Genomic DNA, 15,537 nt, shown 5'->3' on the forward strand with positions numbered 1-15,537 from the left:
TTGACTGTAGCACATTGGGACGCTGCTAATCAGGACCCCAGTGTCTGTGCTCTATCTCCTCAATTCATTGGAAAGTATTTTGTACACCCCACAATTGATGTACTGGCATATCCCTGTAAGTCCCTAGTTTATGGTACTAAGGTACTCAGGGCATTGGTACACCAGGGGTCTCCCATGGGCTGCAGCATATATTGTCCTTCCTATAGGAGCCCATGCAAACTGTGTCTGTAGTTCGCCATTGAAGCCTGCGTGAAATGGTGCATGCACCTTTCACTTCAGACATAAGGTTTTCCTTATATCCTGATCAATGCAATTAAACACCATAAGTCACCCCTAAGTTAGTCCTTACAGCTCACAGGCAGGGTGCATGGTTCTGCGTGCAAGTGCGCCCCTGCATGAGCAGAGACACCCTTACAAACCCTGGAATCAATTTTCTGGCTTTGTATGTATGGGGAAGCCATTTTAAGGTTGTAGCGGACAGTCGAATTGTCCAGATACATAACAGCTTCACCGAACCTGGTCATGTTTGATATCAAACATGTTGGAATCATGCAACTACACTGCTTCCAGTGTTAGTAGCATAATACCATGTACTGAGGGGCTCCTTAGGGGATCGCCCCCATGTCTACCTGTGTAGCCTTGCAGGGTCTGCATGCCAGCCAGTGCTGCTGCCAACCCCAGACACTGTTCTACCCTCCTGCTGCTGAGCCTAAATCGGGCAGGGGAAGGAAGAATATAGGATTTCCTGTGGAGGAGAGGTGTACCCAATAGATGTCTTAGGTTAAGGTGGGGTGCTTCTGAGCACCTCCAGACTGCCTTGAAGGGCACATTTGGTTCCTCCTTGCATAAACCACTTTTTTCCCAGTTAACGGAGCCCTTGGCTCCCACTCTGGTGTGAAACTACACAAAGGACAGGGGGGTGACCACCACCCTATCCAGCTCCTCCCCTGGGAGGTGCCTAGAGCTCTGCCAGGTGGCCTCTTGATTCTGCCATCTTGAATCTTAGATGGGTAGAGTCTCCAGTGAGCATCTGACTAGTTAGTCCATCAGAGTAGTGTCCCTGATCCCCCCCGATAGGTGGGTCAGCGCAGAAGTAGCCGTACCCCCTTTCTGGATTACCTAAGGGTTTCCCTGAGGGTGGTACTTAAAGATTCGTCTGGACTTCATCTTCATAAACCGACTGGCTTCACCTGAAGGTTTGTCTAAAGACTCTTCAGATGCTGGACGCTAGACTCTGCTGCTGAACTGAGTACGGAACCAAGACAACGACTGCTTCTGGTAGGAAGGGTTTTACTGCAGCTTTGTTTCCGTGCTCTTCCAAGTTCTGCAACCTCCATGTCTGTGCATCCTCCTAAGTCCCCCATGACTCTGCATCCATCAAGATAGCAAAAAGGAATTTCTCTTGGAATGAAGGAGTCACTCCCCTGCATCTGCAGGCCCCTCGATGACAACGACCGGCGTGTGGATTTTGCTGCCCCATGGACACCTCAAGGCTCTACAACATAGATAGTGATTTGGTGGCTCTCCAGAGGCCTGATCTGCACTCCATGCACCTTAGGAGACTGCAAACCCTCTCCAGCCTACTGGAACCGCATCCCTGGGCACTGCATCTGTTTGCCATTGGCAAGGCTTGTTGAATCTCCTGACCAAAGATCTTCCAATTCTAAGAAGCCTCAGTCTCAAGCATTGCACAGCTCCAAGACTGATGTCCCCACTGCATCTCCTGAAACGTGGGCCTCCATCTTCTGTACGCTGCTGAGGCCTCCCTTTGACTTGCAGTGCCTGCTGCCAGAGTGTCCTCCTGGGGTCTCCATTGATTTCTATTAGTTCTCCTACTTGCTGAGGACCGGCCCTGACTTGCCTTTTCTGGGTGAGGTCCTCAGACCTTGCTGGTCTGAAACTAAGCATTTCATTGTGTAACACGTCTGTTGCATTTCCCAAGGCTTGTTAGTGGTCCCGAGGGCCAATGAGCTTCCTACATCTCGACAATCGATGTGTGACAGCTTAAGAATGTCTCCCATGCCTCTGCAACATACCTGGGCTCCACAGCTGCAGCTTCATGACCTATGTGCTACAGTAAAGTACCTCCGACTAGGGATGGCATTGGGTTTCTGCTCCTCCTGAACACCTCCGGGTGGTTTGGACTCTGTACCCTCTTTTTGCAGGTACTCATCATCCAGAATCCACATCTGGGTTCAACCGATCTGGTCCAAGAGCAGGTGGACATCCAAGGTTTCCCAATTGATGACAACAGGCGCTTCCATCGCCTCTTTGCACCTATGCACCCGGGACCCCCCTGTAGGTAGGCTCATTCTCTGGGTATCCATGGGTGGGGGTGTCCTCCAACCTTCCTGCTTCCAATGGGTTTCATATGCGTCCTATGAGAAGGGTCCTGAAACAATAAAACTCAAACCTCGACTTCCCCAGGTTATCCTGATGATAAAAGCATCTATTCAGCAGCACTTAGAAATTACAAAAAAACTATCCTGGCCACAAAAGCTGAATATTTCTCATCAAAAATTGTCACCTCCTCAAATCGATCAAAAGAAATATTCTCAATATAGTTAATGAAGTATCTAACCCCGACAGAGTGACATCAAAATCCACACCTTCGCAAACACTATGTGAATCCTTGAACAATTTCTTCATCAATAAAATCAAAGCCATTAAAGTAAGTATCCCCATATGCTCAAGCCCTGCGTGTCCAGCAACACCCAAAAATTCCTACATTCTGGAACAGATTTCAGTAATAAGTCAAGAAATATTCACAGACTTGATGACTAAAGTAAAATCTAGCTCTCCTAGGCATTGCTGCCCCCCTTGGATCCTAAGGAAAGCCTTTACTGCTTGCCCGAGTCCAGCTATGTCCCATTTAAACGAGTCACTGTCCCAGGGCTATGTACCTGACACCTTTAAGGAGGCTTCTGTCATCCCCCTCCTAAAGAAGCCAGGAGCGGACCCAAAAATCCTAAACAACTACCTCCCTAGCTCATTGTTACCTTACCTGGCCAAACTACTGGAAGCCCATGTGGCCAAAAGTCTATCTGCTTTCCTGGAGCAGTCCGAATATCTGGACGCACATCAAGCAGAATTCCGCCCAGCTCACTCCACAGAGTCAGTTACACTGACAGTATTGGACACCCTCCCGGATAAGGCAGACAGGGGCTCTGGGCAAGCCTTGGTGTTGCTGGACCTTTCGGCGGCATTTGACACGGTTCACCATAATATCCTGGTCGACCGTGTCAAGGATGCAGGAATTCATGGCTCAGCATTGAATGGATTAGCTCCTTTTTAACAAACTGATTTCAGGCGGTCCGCCTAGGCCAATTCACGACCCCCAAGATAAAAACTACATGCGGATTTCCCCAGGGATCCTCACTTTCTCCTCATCTGTTCAACTTATACCTTCTCCCTCTGATCCATGCCCTGAAAGAAAGGAAAGTTCACACCTCTAACTACTCGGATGACTTCCAACTAGTGTTCTCTATCAATAACTCTGCTACATCCGTCCATGAATTCCAGACTACGATGCTGTTCAACATGCTTTTTCCAACTAAGACAAATAAAGAAAATTAGCAGATTCCTTACACAGGAAGCAAAAATACAGGCAGTTCTTGCTATGGTGATATCCCATATAGACTACGCCAATTCTCCATACTTCGGCATTCCTGCTCATGTCACCCACCGTCTTCAACTAGTACAGAACCAGGCATGCAGACTGATTCTTCAGGAAAACAGGCGTCAACATGTCCCTCCTCTTCTGAGGAAGCTACACTGGCTCCCCATAACACAGAGATGCACTTTCAAGGTGGGATGTATGATCTTTAAGTCCCTGAATGGTAGAAACCCTAAATTCATCAACAATCTGATTGAAAGCTACATTCCAACCCGCAACCTGCGATCTGCCCATATGCATTTTCTGGCTACACCGCCCTTTAAACTAAAACGTTTCGGTGGAACAAGGTTCTCCATACTAGGCCCCAGATACTGGAACTCCCTGCCTCTAGAAATTAGATCCTGCACAGACCTCATGAGTTTTCGTAGACTCCTAAAAACATGGCTATTTAGACAAGCATACGAGTAACATCTCAGACCAACACCACTAGAGTAGCGCCATGAAACCAATCTGGTGTATGTGCGCTCTACAAATAAAGAATAACATAACATAACTGTGTTCTACATTTTCGTTTTTCTAACCAGAGTACCTCTGTATACCGGGGTTCGGAGGGCTTTGACCTCTTGCATTTAATAGATTTCCAGGGGGCGAATTTTGTGAGGGCACGGTTAAGCCAGGTCAGGTGGTCCTGGGTAGATGTTTCAGGGTCAGGTAAAGGTGGGGATAAATCATCTGATATTTGGGTCTGAAGATGGCTAAAGTTTAGGTTTTCCCAAGCTCGATAGAGAGTTGGACTGTCTGGCGGCTTAGTATTTGGGGTTATCTTGGTGTCTCTGAGTTCAAAGATAATGGCAGCATGATCGGACCAGGGGAGAAGAAAACTCTCTGGGTTGGCAACCAAATCATGGTAGCTAAATATGGCGTCTACAGTATGGCCAGCTGTATGAGAGGGAGTCTGTATCATCTGGGTGAGACCAAAGTTATTCATGGTCTGCAAGAGGTCTCTAGAGCCTTTATCTTCCCTTTGGTCAAGATGGAAATTTAGGTCTCCCAGAATCGTTAATTCTGAGTTACAAACCAAGCTTTCTAGTTGTGTAATAATAGAATTAAGAAATCTGCTTCTCTGGCAAGGAGGGCGATAGATGAGTAACTCTCTAAACGATTTGTTTTTGGCTACTTCTAACAGTACGATAGTGCCTCACAGTCCTCTTTTGATGAGGCAGCACATCTACCTATAATCTGGTTCCTGTAAATAATTTCCAGTCTCCCTCCTCTTTTTATTGGTCGATCAAGTCTGACGCTAGGGCAAACAGGGGGCTTATCTCTTAGAGATACTCTATCAAGATGACATCCAGAATCCTGGGAGGCACTTAGATGAGGGAAACCTTGGTGGGTGGGATGACCCTACAGGACAAGCACAAGGGGTACCTAGTACTACTGGATCTGTCTCTGGACATGGCCATGAGGAATCAGGCGAGACTCCTATGGACAACCCTACACCTGTAGAGGGAGTTACTGATGGTACAGAAGGGGGGTCATAGTAGTAGGCCCATTTTCTCTCCCCCAGGGTTGGTACAGAGGATTCCTATGAGGAACAGGCCTTCCTCATCCTTACTCTCCTCAGCATCTCATGCTTGGTCCATCCACTCTAACATAGAGGGAGAAGCTTTAGATAGAGAGTAGAGCATGCTTGGATTTGAGAAGGCAAATCTCAAACTGATGAGGGAGCAGCTGTCTCTTGATAGGGAATCCCTAGAGGTGGAGAGAGAAAGGAAGACTTTGGATTTAGATCCCCAAGGTGACAGCACTAGAGACTACAGAGTCAGGAAGGAACACTTCGGCACTAGGAATCTTAGCAGGCTAGTCCCTCTTTACCAAACTGTCGGTGACATCCACAAGTGGGTTGTTGCACTGGAAAGGGCCTGTAAATTCCAAAAGGTCCCCCAGAGGCAGGTGGCAGCTATTCTGTGACTCCCTAATGCAGACAAAGGCAGAAACACAAATTGGCAGTTAGAGAAGAGGATGCAGACAACTACCAGATATTGAAAGATGCACTCATTGAAGAGCTAGGGTTTACCTGTGAAGAATACACAACTAAATTTAGAGATACTCATAAAGCCACTTCACAAGACTTGGGTGATTTTATAGACTCTGCAGTTAAGGCTCTGGAAGGCTGGTTACATAGTAGTAATGTAGCAAGATGATGGACAGAGTGCTGAAACATTTCGAACACTCACCCCCCAGTCAAAAGATTTGGGTTAAATCCATTGTTCTTTTGCTCACCATGCCAAGCCAGGTTGGACCCAGCGTTATGCAAATCAGTCTTGACCCTGCTCCTTATGGGAACAGCCCAGCCTGAACTGCCAGGCCAGGTCCTCCCTGGAATGGAAACAAGAATCCTAAGACCGGTTTCAGGCTATCACCCCCTCATCAGCCACACTAGCTTGAATCCAGTGGCAGAGCGAGCAAGGGACCCACACCTGGGCATGCCTTTCGCCACTTAGAGCGAACAAAGCAAACACAACAAGATGATGGACGGAGTGCTGAAACTTTCAAACACTCACCCCTAGTCAAGAGATCTGGGTTAAATCCATCACTTCAGCACTCCATCCATCATCTTGTTGTGGTTGCTATGTTTGCCCTAAGTGGCTAAGGGTATGCCCAGACATGGGTCCCTTGCTCGCTGTGCCACTGGATTCAAGCTAGCCTGCCTGATAAGGGGTGATACCCTGAAACTGGTCCTAGGATGCTTGTTTCCGATCCAGGGAGGAACTGGCCTGGCAGTTCGGGCTGGACTGTTCCCATGAGGAGAAGGGTCAAGACTTAGTCTAGAGAAAGAGGGAAGGTAGCAGCCTCTCAAACGTTTGAAGCAAGACATCGTAGACTAGGTGCTAGGCCACGAGTTCACATATGGCTGAGTACACGAATAAGGCCAGCAAAAACCTGGAGGCCAGCCAAGAACTTCAGAAGTTATGGCATGACCAAAAGGCTGCTTTGACTGTTTACCAGCCAGGGCAGAAGCTGTGGGTGTTGGAGCCTGTGGCCCCAAGGGCACCCCAAAACAAGTGGAGTGGCCCCATACCATCTTAAAGAAGAAAGGTGAGGTTGCCTACCTGGTGGAACTAGGTACTCCTAGAAGTCTCCATAGGGTGCAACATTTTAATCACCTGAAGCCTTACTTTGACAGGGCTGACATGAGCTTGCTGATGGGTGCTGATGGGAGTAAGGAGAAAGAAAGTGACCCTCTCACACAACCCAGTTGATAGTTCAGTTGATTGACTAGTCTTGGCAGACGCCTCACTGACCAGCATCTAACTGATTGCAGACAGGTTCTCACTCAGGTCCCAGAACTCTTTTCTTTGACACCCAGTCAGCCTACCTGGTGTTACCATGAGGTGGACACAGGTAATAGTCTGCCTGTCAAGAGTAAAAGCTACAGGCAACCTGACCATGTTAGAGATTGCATCAGGAAAGAAGCCCAGAAGATGCTGTACTTGGGTGTCTTTTAGCCTTAAGACAGCCCATGGGCTAGTCTAGTAGTCCTGGGGCCCAAACCAATCCCAGGGCAGAAATCAAGAAATTAGGTTTTGTATAGACTACTGGTGCCTGAATGCAGTCACTAAGACTGATGCCCATCCCCAGGGCAGATGAACTTATTGATACACTGGCTTCTTCCAAGTATCTCAGCACCTTTTACCTGACTGCAAGCTACTGGCAAATCAGGCTCTCAAATGGTGCCAAATCCCAAACTGCATTTTCAACCATTGGTGGGCACTGCCAGTTTACAGTAATGCTCTTTGATTTGAAAAATGCACCTGCCACATTCCAGAGGGTTGTGAATCAAGTTCTGACAGGTCTGGAAGACTTTAGCGGAGCATATCTAGATGATATTGCTGTCTTTAGCTCCACCTGGCAGGATCACCTGGTCCACCTCAGGAGCGTATTTGAGATCCTGCAGAAGGCAGGTCTCACTATCAAGTCCAGCAAGTGCCAGATAGGGCAGAGAAAAGTTGTATACTTGGGTCACCTGGTTGGTGGAGGCCAAGTTTAACCTTTGGAAAGCAAAATCCAAACCATTATTGATTGGGTTGCGCCCACTACCCAGACTCAGGTCAGAGCTTTTCTGGGCTTGAATTGGTATTACAGAAGATTTGTTAAGGAACATCGGTCCTTTGTTACACCCTCAATGATCTCACCTCTAAGAAGATGCCTAAGAAGGTGAATTGAACAGTTAATTGACAAGAGACCTTTGTTGCCCTGAAGAAGGCCATGTGTTCAGCTCCCTTTCTGCAGAGTCCTGACAACTCTAAACAATTTATTGTTCAGACAGATGCGTCTGCGATAGGAATACGAGCAGTGTTATCACTACTCAATGAAGAGGGCCAGGATCGATCAACCAGTAGCTTTTATCAGCAGAAGGTTGACCCCCTGGGAGAAACGTTGGTCAGTTATAGAGAGGGAGGCCTTTGCAGAGGTCTGGGAATTGAAAAAGTTGAGGCCATACCTGTTTGGCACTCACTTCATTGTCCAGACAGACCACAAGACCCTCCTATGGCTCAAACAGATGAAGGGTAAAAATCCTAAACTTCTGAGGTGGTCAATTTCCCTATAAGGGATGGACCATTCAGTGTAACAAAGACCTGGAAGGGACCATGCCAACACAGAGGGACTTTCCAGATATTTTCACTTAAAAATCGAAGACTCAACTGGGTAAGGTTAGTCTTATCTTCTTTTGTTTGGAAGGGGGTTATGTAGAAACGTAGGATCTTTCTGGCATAGTTACCCCCACTTTTTGCCTGGTCTCAGTGTGTTTTGACTGTAGTACACCGGGATCCTGCTAATCAGGACCCCAGTGTCTGCGTTTCCCCTCCTCAATTAATTGGTAACTACTTTGTACACCCCAAAAATTGGTATACTGGTGTACCCCCTCAAGTCCCTTTATATATGATACTAAGGTACCTGGGGCATTGGTACACCGGGGTCTCCCATGGGCGGCAGCATTTATTGTGCCACCAATGGGAGCCCATGCAAACTGTGTCTGTAGGTCTGCCATTGCAGTCTGCATGAAATGGTGCATGTCCCTTCAACTATAGATATAAGGTTTTCCTTATATGCTGGTCACTGCACTTAAAACCTATAAGTCACCCCTAACGTGGGCCTTACAGCCCACAGGCAAGGTGCATGGCTCTAAGTGTGAGGGTACCCTTGCATGAGCAGACAACCCCACAAACCAGGAGTACATTCTCTGGCTTTATAAGTGCTGAGTAGCCATTTTAAGATATGTAGTCGACACTGGCAAAGTTGAGATGTCCAGCTATAATAAAAGCTTCACCGAACCCAGTTATCTTTAGTATCAAACAAGTTGGAATCCTGCAACTACATTGATTCCAGTGTTAGTTGCATGATACCATGTACTGGGGGCTCCTTAGAGGACTCCCCCATGTCTATCTGTGTAGCCTTGCAGGATCTGCGTGCAAGCCTGTTCTGCTGCAGACCCCAGACACTGTTATGCCCTCCTGCTGCTGACCTGCCTCAGGCAGGGGAAGGCAGAACAAATGTTATTCTGTAGTGGAGAGGTGTAGCCACTTCTCCTTTAGAAATTGGTGTCTTCAGCAAGGGTGGGGGTGACTCTCAAGCACCTCCAGGCTGCTTTGAAGGACACATTTGGTGCCCTCCTTGCATAAACCAGTTTTCCCCAGTCCAGGAGCCCTTGGGTCCTGCTCTGGCATGAAACTACACAAAGGACAGAAGAGTGACCACGCCCTCTCCAGCTCCTCGAGCATCTGACTGGTTAGTCGATCAGATTAGCATCCCTGAACACCCCCCCCCACTGATAGGTGGGTCACCACATAAATAGTTCTACCCCCCCCCCCCTTTCTAGGTTACTTAAGGGCTCCTCTGGTGCTGGGTCTTTAGATTCATCTGGACTTCATCTTCAAGAACTGATTGGCTTAGCCTGAAGATTTGTCTAAAGACTCTTCTGCTGCTGGGCACTGGACTCTGCTGCTGGACTGAGCCAGGAACCAAGACAATGACTGCTTCTGGTAGGAAGGCTCCTACTGCAACTTCTTCTCCGTGCTCTTCCAAGTTCTGCAACCTCCATGGCTGTGCATCCTCCTGAGTCCCATATGACTCTGCATGCTCCAAGATAGCAAGAAGGAAACTCCCTTGGAGTCACTCCCCTGCAGCCGCAGGCACCTTGATGACAGCGGTGGGTGTGTGGCTCCTGCTGTCCCATGGACACTTTATGGCTCTACAACATAGGTGGTGGTTCTGTGGCTCTCTAGACGACTGATCTGTCTTCCTTGCAACTTGGGGGACTTCAATCCCTCTCCAGCATGCCAGAATTGTATCCTTGTGCACAGCATCTGTCTACCGTTCCAAAGTTTGTTGTCTGTCCTGACTGAAGATTTTTGAGCTCTGAAAAGCCCCAGCCTCAAGCATCACACAGCTCCAAGAGTGATGTCCCCACTGCATCTCCTGTGAAGTGGGCCTCCATCTTCTGTGCGCTGCTGATGCTTCCCTGTGATTCCATGTGGCTGCTGCCAGAGGGTCCTCCTGAAGTCACTATCGATTCCTGATGGCCCTCTTACTTGCTGAGGGTCAGCCCTGACTTACCCTTGCTGAGTGAGTTCCTCAGACTTTGCTGGTCTGCAACTAAGTACTTCTTCATGCAACACATATGTCGCGTTTGCCAAGGCTTGTTGGTGGTCCTGTCAGCCACTCACTTTTCTGCATCTCGTCAACCAATGTGGGACAACCCATGGATGTCTCCTGTGCCTCTGCAATGTTGTCAGGCCTCCATAGCTGCAGCTTCAAGACCAGGGTGCTACAGTAAAGTACCACCGACAAGGGCTGGCATTGTTCGCCTGCACCTCCTGGACACCTCTGGGTAGTTTGGACTCTGTCCCCTCTTTTTCCAGGTACTCCTCATCCAGAATCCACATCTGGGTTCCACCGACCTGTTCCACGAGACTCTGTAGCAGCTGTACATCCGAGTTCCCCCTTTGACGACAATGGGCTGTTCTGACACAACTTTGCACCTGGTTACCCGGGCTCCCTGGTGTAGGTATCCTGTTACTCTGGGTATCCACGTGTGGGGTTCTCCTCCAGCCTCTGTGGTTCCAACTGGTTTTCTTGGTGTCCTTTGGGAAGGGTCCTGAAACAATAAAACTGCAAAATTAACTTCCCCACGTTATCCTATGGACACTGACCTGGGTTTGACCTCTGCACACAGGCACCTAGTAACTCTTAGGTATTTACCTGTGGTGGTTCCGTGCTCCCCCTGGCCCCTAGTTCCTTGGGTGTTAGTCTTGGTTTGGTACTCACCTTGCATTCCATTTACTTAGTAGATGGTACCCCCCTCCCCAATCGGGTACATGTTTTTATGTGCTTTACTTAACAGTTTTGAAGTATATTTTGTTGTGTATTGCAATCCCTAGGTAGTAGATATACCAAAGTACCAAAGTAGTTTTAGTGTTGGCGTATAATAAATTCAAGGTATTTTTCTAACACTGGTGTGCTTCTTTCTTGTGTGTAAGCTTCACTGACTGACTGTGTGGTAATGTACCCACTTTACACCCTCCTGAATGAGCCTTAGCTGCTCTCCACAGCTACCCCTTGAGAGCTTTGGTTATCAGCAACCACTTTTAGTATCACTCAGGGTTGCCTGGATTCGGTGCACAGTGCCTCACCACTGGCGAGGAGTGTTTCTCATGAGTTAAAAATGAGGAATGATTTCAGGAACAAGGCATAGAATTTCCTATCCATCGCCTAAGGACCAAACATGCCCAGACAAATGACATTTTCTTGCAGGATTACATTGCTGTCAATTAGAAGTGTGCCAACTATCTGCCCCCACAGCTCTGTACCGAGTGCCATCAAGCATTTCCTCAAGTTCCAGTATCCAATTGTGGAGCAGCTCACTGACTAAATAATGATGATTGATCGCAACAACAGCAAGAACCCTTTGATCAGGCACATCGTGAAACACGCCTTTGAGATCATCTAGCCACGGACTGAAGAGATCTTTTGGTGAAAGCAATCATCAACAACGTTCTCTGAGAAGACTCCACCTATGTGGGTTGTGCGGGGCTGTGATGAGATAGGCTGTGGATGTGCTGCCCCGCCCTCAAGTCAAACAGGCAGTATGGCTGCTCCACAAAGGGGGCCTGTGGCCTTGGAACCATTGCAGAGAATGTGGGTAATGAACTGATCAACACTGTTAAGAGCTCCTCCAACTCCTTCCTAATTAAGAATAAAAAGATGAGTTGGAATGTTTAGTCAAACCCAACCAGTAAGCAGCTAGTTTTGTTTAATTTATTTTTATCAAATAAATGTAACAGAGAGGAGTTGGCCTAACGGCTAGGGCGCTCGACCTCGAATCTGGGGAACCGGGTTCGAGTCTCGGCAATGATGCTGAACATCCTGTGATTCTGGGCAAATCACTTAATCTCCCCGTGCCTAACAAAGAATGAATGTGTCCTCATGTAACGTAACTGGTGCTATGTAATGCGCTCTGATACCCGATTCGGGTCAAGTTCGCGCTATATAAAACTCTGCCCAAAAAAATAAAAGTTAAAAAAAAAAATTGCTGTCCATGGTGCTGAATACTCACTTTATATATATCTATGTGCCATTGACTTAACATTAAGCCCAAAAGATTAATAGTCGCCCTCCTACTTTGTATGGCACCCCAATAATTGGAGTCACTGGGATTAGGGTTAGAACATTCATGTTTTGTTCTTAAAGGCTTATTATGGCATTTCTACTTTGTGTTAACAGTGAAATTCCTGTACAAAAGAAAATACCTTGGAAAAGGCAATCATATTAATTGACATTTGCTTCATTTGTTATATTATTCTATGCTATGTTATATTACAACTGTATGTCATATTACAAAAGACTGAAGATTTTGCAGACTGGATTCTCTGTTATCCTGTGATGATATGTTCTTGGAACTGTGTTCTGTTCCATCAATCCATCACACTAAAATCACATGCCCTCTTTGCGCCAAGAAAGTTAACAAGTCCCTAACAACCTCTGAATGCATTCTGTCCAGACACCAAGGCAGTAGACCTACCAGCAGAACCCCCTTTGAAGCCGTGGAGTGCTCCAGGCTTACTTCTGGGATCTGGGCCTTGTCTGAAAGACACATGTAAAGAAAGAACGGTATGTTTCGTGGAACAATGTAGGAAAAAGGGACGAGTAAAGAAATAATTATAAATTAGGTGGAAAAAAGTCTGAAAGAAGAGGACAAGGCAGATACACAAACGAACAGCGAGTTAGCTCACCCGTGTCACGGCGAATACTCAAGAGTCTATGGGAAGGATGTGGTTGACCCTGACAGGTGTGTTTCTCGTTTGGAAGGTCCAGTGACAACAGCCATGCCTAGCACACACTCCAAGAGCCACTAACTTTCCAGAATAGCAACACCGGAGATGACCATTCACCTCTCGCCTCACTGCCTCCACGACTAGTCTGCAGGTCTGAGGTGAATATCTCACCGTGAAATCCATTATCCTCCTCCCCCTGTCCCCATCAGCCCCCACTTGCACAAGAGAAGCACACCTGGCTTGCATCACAACAAATCCAGACCACTTTCTTGGTGGAGAAGCTCACATGATCCGGGATTATCTCCTGCGGAATTTTGGCAGTTTTTTTGCGTCACAGGACACGCCTCACCTAACAGTAGTGTTTTGTTTGGTGTGCTGTAAGTTTGTGGCACGGCTGCTCGGTTGGTTAAAGCACCAGTTATATCATTATTCCATACCAAAACCTAGGCCTCAAGACCAGCAATCAATGGTGCATCGGGTGCAGCTGTACCGGGGCCCCAGAGTGTGGGGAGCCGTTTACACCTGATAATGGCTCGTTCACTGCCTAACTACAGATGAAATGACCCATTGTCTCTTGCGTGCGGTGATGCATCGGCCGCCCCTGCTAAGCCCCTTTACATCAGAGTCCAGTTCATGCTGGGTGACCCCCTTCCTCTGTTCAACATCTGATAAAACCAACTTTTTTGTTCGGCAAGTATCCTTTGATTTATACAGCGTCACGCGATGGAACTTGTGAGTAACACGTTATATAAAAACCACCCAGTATGGTGTAGCACACAGGAAAATCCGAGCGCGACAGCCAGCCATTCTGGAACATAAATAACACAATCTGGTTATATGTTGCTCACTTTAAGGGCAGCAGGAGGTGGGTGAGGGGGTGGATGAGAATATACATGTATATCTTCCCCCTTGAAGCCAGATTCTAGAACATTCTTATCACTGTCCCAACGAATAAATGTTCGCCGGCGGCCGAAGGACAGCATGTGTTGTAAGACTCCTCTTCCTCCATCAGGCCCGTTCATCTCTCCGACATCCCGGGGCTCCGGCGACCCCTGATCCACCAACCCGTCTTCCCTCCCCGCCGCGCGCCCATCACCACAGGTAACGTCGGCGCGCGGCGACAGCACGCAGAAGTGCTGGGGACGCAAACCTGGGCCTACGGGGGCAGTGACCCCGGCTGCAAGGTCTCTCTCTCTGTTTCTTTAATAGACTCAAGCTTGGCATTTATAGAATGCCAAGGACTTCAAATGAGACGATCCTCTCTCCAAGGCAGGCCCGTCAGCAGGCGGGACGCAGATGGGGAGGCAGGGAAATTCCTAACTGCTTCTCTGGCGCAGGCAAGTCTCTCAAGGGCTTGTGGAAAGCGAGGAGAATTTGTATCTGCATTGTTACAGGCAGTCCTGGAAGACCTTACGGTGGTACACAAAAAGGGCGGGAAACAAGCGATGCAAGGTAGAGCAGGTTTTACTAGGAAATAAAAGAGACATATCTCATAGATGGTCGTGGGCCTTGGACTGAATGGGGGCACCTGGAGGGCTGGGTGCTCATCTGGGCCGCTGGGGCTGCAGTGGCTTGCGTTATGCCCCTGCACATGTGTGAAGGGTACACGTGGAAGGGGAGCGATGACTTAGAGAAAGATTTATCATTCAGTTGCGTCACTCTTGTACCACACAAGGGGGTGCATGGAGGACGCAACTACTATGTCAGATTTTTCAAGCCACGTAAGTCCACCTTGCGTGGTTTGATAAATCTAGAGTAACGGAGTGCAAATCGCTTCATTGTGTTACTCTTCTACAGGGAGGCGTTCCATGGGTGGAGCGTGGGTGTTCACACGCATCCACCCGTGGATTTTGGCGCATTCCTAGATTTACCATCACAGGTAGACCTGGGAATGCATCAAAATGCAACACCTCCTCAGGTAGGCGTAACAAGGAGAAATATCTCTATTTCTCCTCGTTTTTACTCTTTCTACATGTGCTGCATTTTGCGGCACACATAGAAAGAGGAAAATGCCTCAGAGGATTGTTTTTGTGAAGGAAGGTGCTCCTGCAATGCAGGCAGCCTTGCACCATAGAGCAAGGGTAACTGCATTGGTGCTAGGCAGCACATTGTGCACCAGTGCAAGTAAAGAACAGGAATGCACTGTTGCGTGTTAAATATAGCACATTCCTGTCCTTTCCCTATCACGCAGCACAGGAAGGTGGCTTGCTGAGCTGCGTTAACAAATGATAAATCTGTTCCTAAGGGATAGGTTCACTAAGATTTGAATAACGTAACACTATGTGAAAGTCAACTGTTTTGGGTGTCGATTATGTCCTGATGCATGCACACGCAAATAAGGTAACTTTGAGTAAAGTAAAATGGCTGTCTTTTTCCTAACTACAGAATTCTAAGGTTGTTGCCATAAAACGGATGTTTCTTTCACCCCTATCCACTTCTTATGTAATGCCTGTGATTCAATCATATTCCCTCAGGTCCACCACTTCCGCTACTGCACTCTTAGCAGCCCTGTGCGTGTGCTCATTTACTAGGTACAGCTGTTCTTGAGCTGCTGGTCTATGTCCAAGTTTTGCACAAGCAGCACTA

The 15,537-nt window shown here is 47.7% G+C and overlaps 1 pseudogene; it reads left to right on the forward strand.

The window, feature by feature from the left end:
• The first annotated feature begins 5,302 nt into the window (after positions 1 to 5,302).
• On the forward strand, positions 5,303 to 11,916 carry LOC146784107 (small ribosomal subunit protein uS7 pseudogene; annotated as a pseudogene).
• Positions 11,917 to 15,537: the final 3,621 nt, after the last annotated feature.

Source organism: Triturus cristatus, chromosome 11 (assembly GCF_964204655.1).
Source record: "Triturus cristatus chromosome 11, aTriCri1.1, whole genome shotgun sequence".
Classification (NCBI taxonomy): Eukaryota; Metazoa; Chordata; class Amphibia; order Caudata; family Salamandridae; genus Triturus; species Triturus cristatus.